The following is a 6,601-nucleotide window of genomic DNA, read 5'->3' on the forward strand; positions in this document are numbered from 1 at the left end:
ACAGAGGAGTTCCCATAAGACTGTCAGTTGATTTCTCCAAAGAAACCTTGCAGGCAAGAAGGGGCTCAAAAGAAGTGTTTGAAGTCATAAAAGGAAAGGACCTACATCCAAGATTACTCTAACCAGCAAAGTTATCATTTAGAATGGAAGGGCAGATAAAGTGCTTCTCAGACAAGGTCAAGTTAAAGGAGTTCATCATCACTCAGCCCTTATTTTATGAAATGTTAAAAGGATTTATCTAAGAAAAAGAAGATTAAAAATATGAACAGTAAAATGACAACAAACTCACAGCTATTAACAACCAAACCTAAAAAAAAAAAAGCAAACAACTGGAACAGGAACAGAATCACAGAAATGGAGATCACATGAAGGGTTATCAGTGGGGGAGGGAGAGGGGGGAAGGTACAGAGAATGAGGAATAAGTAACAAACATGGTGGGTAGAAAATAGACAGTGGGAGGTTAAGAATAGTGTAGGAAACATAGAAAGTGAACAAACTATATGTATGACTCATGGACATGAACTAAAGTTGGGGAATGTGGGTGGGAGGGGGTGTGCAGGGCAGAGGGGAATAAAGGGGGAAAATGGGACAACTGTAGTAGCATAATCAATATAATATATTTTTAAAAAGAGAACTAAACTGTTATGTATTAATATTCAACTTCTACATTTACATGACAAAGAAAAAAATCACAAGCCAAAAAATAAATCCCCACAGGGAAAACTTATAAAAATACCTATGGATGTCAGCATTAACAGCTGAACAGATAAAGAAATAAAATGGTTTAATTAAAAAATTACAACTGAGCTGTACCTGGTGTGGCCCAGTGGATTGGCCGAGGTCCTGATACAGGGTGCAGACAAGAGGGGGCCCCAAAAAGGGATTTGGAATGGGGTCCAGAATTCAAGGTGTCTAGGAAATATTGGAGAGACATATAGGGTGTCCTACCCCTTCCCCCACAGGTGTGAGTTGGAGGAAGGGACACATGGAGCAGGAACATGCAGGGCTGTTTTGTGTAGCCACAGCCTTGCAGCTAATCCATGGCATGGTCATTTAACATATCTATAGCCTTTGGTGGGTCACTTGGATATGTTAAAGCATAGCTGTGGCCATGCTTAGAGCCAAGGGGATGGAGGTCGCTTCCCCCAAAGATGTGATTGGTGGGCAGGTCCCCCAAGGTACAGCACCTGCTTGGGAGCTTGGAGAAGATTGGCTCCAGAACATGGGGCCATACCTGCCCAGACTCACGATGGCAGCTCAGTACACTTGGAATAATACAGGAATGCTGGCAGTTGTAACTGATTGTGGGAGGAATCGGAAAAGGGGATGCAGAGGAAGATTGGCATGGGGATTTAAACCCAGATATGGTGGCCATGTGAATAAGAGAGCCACACACTTTTGGCAGAGTGAGGACCCCCTCTTGGTCCTGGTGGAAGAAGGGAGAACCATGAGGTTTGGCCAGAGTGCAGACCCCTGTAGCTCTGGTAGAAGAGGCGCATGCGGCTTTGGGGTGCTCCCTTTGGCTGTGTGGCCTGAGAAGCAGGAGAGACTTTGCCTGGATAAATGGGTACCATGAACTCTTGCCAGTAGATGGTGAGAAGGTGCCACATGACTTTGGATTAATTAGAGATCCTGCCTGGACAACGACACAGCTGATGGTGCCAGTGGCCTGGAAACACTGACCTGTGCTCTTTTCCTGACTTATGGTATTCTAAATTAGGGCAGGGGGAGAAGAGAGCACTGTGTGCTTTGGTGGATATCCTAAAGGACTTTGATAGTTTAATGAAGATGTTAGGTCACTACTTTAAGTCTGCATAGCATTAAATAAACATTTCCTTTCCTTTTCACAAATCTCTGGCATTGACAGATGTCTTTCCAATTGGCAGCAAACAATTGAGCCCAGTGGGTGGTCTGTATGGTATTAGTATACCATCCTTCGGTCCAGGCCCTTGTGTGTCTGTTCTGTAACAGTCCTGCAAACTGAAAGGTCACCTGTCAGATTTCTGGTCAGGGCACATGTCTGAGTTACTGGCCAGTACCCTGGTTGGGAGCAAGCAATAAGCAACCTATTGATGTTTCTCTCACATGATATTTTTCTCTCACATCAGTGTTTCTCTCCCTCCCCCTCTCTCTAAAAATAAATAAAATATTTTTAAAAGTAATCATAAGTGGATGATAAAGTGCACAGAAACTTAAAATTAAAAAACTATTTAAAACCTGGAATTGCTGACTGTTCATAAACTACACAGCTGGATCATGGGTGGTGGTGAATAGCAGAAAGTGATTATGGGTGAATCTGCATTGTTCTAGCTCTTCCCCATGCCACCTGTATCCTGAAGAATGCCTGACATTGATTAGGTATTGAGCCAGGCTAGTGCTGGCAGCAGATCCAGCGATGGTAGCCTGCCTATCAGTACATCCCTTCACCTGGGTTGCAATTTTGATCTGGGACCCAGGCATCAGACAGATCTTACTGATTGTGGTGCCTTGACATGGATTATGCAGCCAATCAAATCACTTGGAATGGTGAGTTCATGAGTAGTCTGAGTAGATGCATCCAAACTCCAGTAGCTTTTCACCTATAGAGAACTGGATTCAATGTTACTGAATCTGGTGTTGCCATGTATCATGAGAAAATGAGACTGTTGCATTGCCAATTGGTGCAGCTTGGTCAAATCTGGCTGTGGACTAGCATACTGTCCTTGAATGGTATAGGCCTTTAGAGGTGGTTTTTCCAGATCAGGGTTGAGGCACAGGGATGGGGTGGTACAGAGAAAGCTCACACTGTCACTGCCTGTGCTGCAACTGTCCTGGCCACCTGCAAAGATGACCAGGGAACTGGATGGCTTGGCCCCATATGGAATGGTCATGCAATAGTGATGGCCCACTCAGTTGATATGTGGAGCACATCCACTGCCACCTGGACCTAAGTCCCTGTAATCACTATGTCCTTGACATGGCAACCACCTTTGTCAATGAGAGAGCCACACTGACTGGCAGGACCACCAGCCTCAGGGTGACTGGAAATCTTCTGGTAGCTGCATTATTGGTCATAGAACTGCTGATGTCCTCTTCCGGTTTGTCAATGATCATAGCAAAGGCTCAAAAGATGATATTAGAGAGTCCAATCAAAGTTATAATTCTTTCAGGACAATTCCCTTAACACATGTTGCACCATTCTACTCGGGCATCTTCTTAAATGACTCTCCTTTCTTTCTGATGATACTGTTAACTTCTTTTCCATGCATAAGAAGCCAGATGGTGAGAGTGATGTTTAATCCACCTTCAATCACACTGGTTTCTGATGAGCAGTGTTCTGGGGAGCTGGACTTAGAGTGGTTAAGTCTTTGGTTACTGGTTGAGGAGAAGGGAAGAAATGAAAGCCAAAAGCTGCAGGTGGGAGGGGTAGGGAGGAGCGGGTGGGGTGAAGGTAGGGCAAACAATAGGAGCAGGAAGGAAAGGGAGGGAGCCCAATGTGTTGGTGAAGGAGGAAGGGGAAGGTGGAAGAGGAGGAGAAGGATGATGCAGAGAAAGAGCTCCAGCCCTCACCTTGGGGTGGATGGCTGGAGAAGGCACAGGCTGCAGCTGTTCCCACTGCTGCCTCTGTTGGCCTGGGCTCATACCTACTTTTGCATTTAATCTGTTGCTGTATGCTGGTTTTTTAATTTATATTTTATTTTAAATTTATTTTAAAGTATATTTTATTGATTATGCTTTTACAGTCATCCCAATTTTTTCCCTTTACCCCCTTTGCATGGTACCTCTCTTCCCTCCAGCATACCCTCTTCCCTCTTCCCTGCCTTAGTTCATGTCCATGGATCATGCATGTGTTTGGGCTTCTCCCTTTCCTATATGATTCTTAACATTGCCCTATTTTTTCCTACCAATTATGCTTCTTGATCAATACAATAATTTTCCCTTTCTCCCCCTTCTCCCTCCCAGTGATCCTCTCCCTCCCAGTGATCCCCAAATGATCCTCCAAATGATCCCCATACCTATGATTCTGTACTTGTTCTGGTTTTTTGCTTACGTTTTTTTGTTTTTATTTTTTAGATTCGGTTAGTGATAGTTGTAAATTTGTTGTCATTTTAATGTTCATACTTTTGCTCTTCTTCCTTTTCTTTTTTTTTTTAAAGATTTTATTTATTTATCTTTAGAGGGGAAGGGAAGGAGAGAAACATCAATGCACGGCCGCCTCTCATGTGTCCCCTGATGGGAACTGGCCTGCAACCCAGGTATGCGCCCCAACTGGGAACCGAACCGCGATCCCTTGATTCGCAGGCCCACTCTCAATCCACTGAGCTACACCAGCCAGGGCTCTTCTTCCTTTTCTTAAGTAACTCCTTTTACATTTCATATAATAATGGCTTGGTGATGATGAACTCCTTTAGTTTTACCTTGTCTGGGAAGCACTTATCTGCCCTTCCATTCTAAATGATAGCTGGGTAGAGTAATATAGGTTGTAGGTCCCTGCTTTTCATGACTTGAATACTTCTTTCCAGTTCCTTCTTTCCTGCAAAGTTTCTTCTGAGAAATCAACTGACAGTCCTATGGGAACTCTATTATAGATAACTCTTCTCTTGCTCCTTTTAAGATTTCCTGTTTATTTTTAACCTTTGGCATTTTAATTTTGATGTGTCTTGGTGTAGTCTTCTTTGGGTCCAACTTGATTGGGACTCTCTGTGCTTCCTGGACTTGCATATCTATTTCCTTCATCAAATTTGGGAAGTTTCTTTCTCTTTTTTTTTTTTTAAGTAGATTTCCAAATTCTTGCTCTTTCTTTTCTCCTCTGGCAGCCCTATGATGGAAATGTTGGACCTCTTGAAGTTGTCCCAGAGGCTGTTTATACTACCCTTATTATTATTATTATTATTTTGGATTCTTTTTTCCTTCTGTTCTGATTGGTTGTTTTTTGCTTCCTTATGTTCCAAGTCATTGATTTGATTCTCGGCTCCATCCACTCTACTGCTGTTTTCCTTTAAATTGTTATTTATTACAATTAGTGTATGCTTCATTTCTTAGTAGATTTTTTTCTATGCTGCTGAGGTCCTCACTAAGTTCCTTGAGCATCTTTATAACCAGTGTTTTTAACTCTGCATCCAATAGATTGCTTATCTTCATTTCATTTAGTTCTTTTTCTGGTGTATTGATCTGTCCTTTCACTTGGGCCATGTTTCTTTGTCTCCTTATTTTGGCAGCCTCCCTGTGTTTGTTTCTATGTGTTAGGCAGAGCTGCTTTGATTCTGTGTCTTGGTAGTGTGCCCTAATTTAGTCGGTGTCCCATAGGGTCAAGTGGCACAGCCTTCTGTATTACCCGAACTGGGTATTCAAGGTGCACCCTTCGTGTGGGCTGAGTACACCCTCCTACTTGTACTTGTTGCCAAACAACAGTCTTGGTTGCTTTTGGTAGATCAATGGGAATGATTTACCCAGGCCAGTCAGCTGCAAAAATTGGTTGTGACCACTGACCACCAACCTCCACCAGCCTTGGAGGATCACCTGTACAGGGACAGAGTGGTTGTCCTCCGATGTGGTCTGTAACTGTCAACTGGGTGCACTGGCCCTGGGGTTTCTCAGGTGGTGCAGGCCAAGGTCAGTCCCCACCTGTTTTGCCTGTGACTTATAAAGCAATCTGAGATGGCTGCCAATTTTTTTGGACTTGTAGTTCCCCAGGTGAAGCCAAGCTGTCAGACTAATCAGGCTGCTTGTAGTGCCTGGCCTGAAGTTCACTGAACCCAGCTATTGCTTGTTTGAGAGGATTTAGGAAGTTGTGAAGCATGAACCAAGATCAGTCATTCATATGAAAGAGCAGCTTGGGTTGGGCCATAAAATGGGTGAGGTAGAGTCTCTGTGGATCTCCAAGGCGAGTCAAACAGTGTTAGCCAGGTTGATGGAGTCTCAATAATGGCATCAGCCTGCTGGCTCTGTGTCTCTGTGTCTCTGTGGGGGGATCACTCAGAAAAGGTACAATGGAGTCTTCTCACCTTGAGGCCAGACACTTCAGCATCTCCAAGAATGACACTGATGCCTTTCAAGATATTGGAGCTTAAAGGGAGTGAGTCTGAGTAGGTGAGTCCATGTGTGGATTTTTTAAGAGGAACTGCTCAGGGATAAACAAGTTTCTTCCACCAACTCAGTCCCTGCTGATTTTTGCAGACTGTGGTTGTGATAACTTATATGCCTGGTACTGGAACCCTGGGAGAAGGGGCCTGGTGTGGGGCTGGGACTCCTCGCTCCTGAGATTTCTCTCCTGAATTTTTATCCACCACACATGGGTGAGACCAGCCTCTACCGAATCTGCACCTCTCCTACTGGCTCAGTGGATGTGGTTTCTTTTTTAAAAAATATATTTTATTGATTATGCCATTACAGTTGTCCTATTTCACACCCCCTTCATTCCCCTACACCCTGCACACCCCACCCCCACCATTCCCCCCTTTTGTTTATGTCCATGTGTCACAAGTTCTTTAGATTCTATATTTCCCATACTACTCTTGCCCTCCCCCCTATTTTCTACCTACTGTCTATGCTACTTATTCTCTTTACCTTCTCCCCCCTTCCCCTCCTTCCACTCCCCTGTTGCTAACCCTTCATGTGATCT

General features: G+C 44.0%; 1 pseudogene; it reads right to left on the reverse strand.

The window, feature by feature from the left end:
- Positions 1–2,306: 2,306 nt before the first annotated feature.
- On the reverse strand, positions 2,307–3,621 carry LOC119063550 (poly(rC)-binding protein 2-like; annotated as a pseudogene).
- Positions 3,622–6,601: the final 2,980 nt, after the last annotated feature.

Source organism: Artibeus jamaicensis, unplaced genomic scaffold (genome assembly GCF_021234435.1).
Source record: "Artibeus jamaicensis isolate MK-2021 breed Jamaican fruit bat unplaced genomic scaffold, CSHL_Jam_final contig_2889, whole genome shotgun sequence".
Classification (NCBI taxonomy): domain Eukaryota; kingdom Metazoa; phylum Chordata; class Mammalia; order Chiroptera; family Phyllostomidae; genus Artibeus; species Artibeus jamaicensis.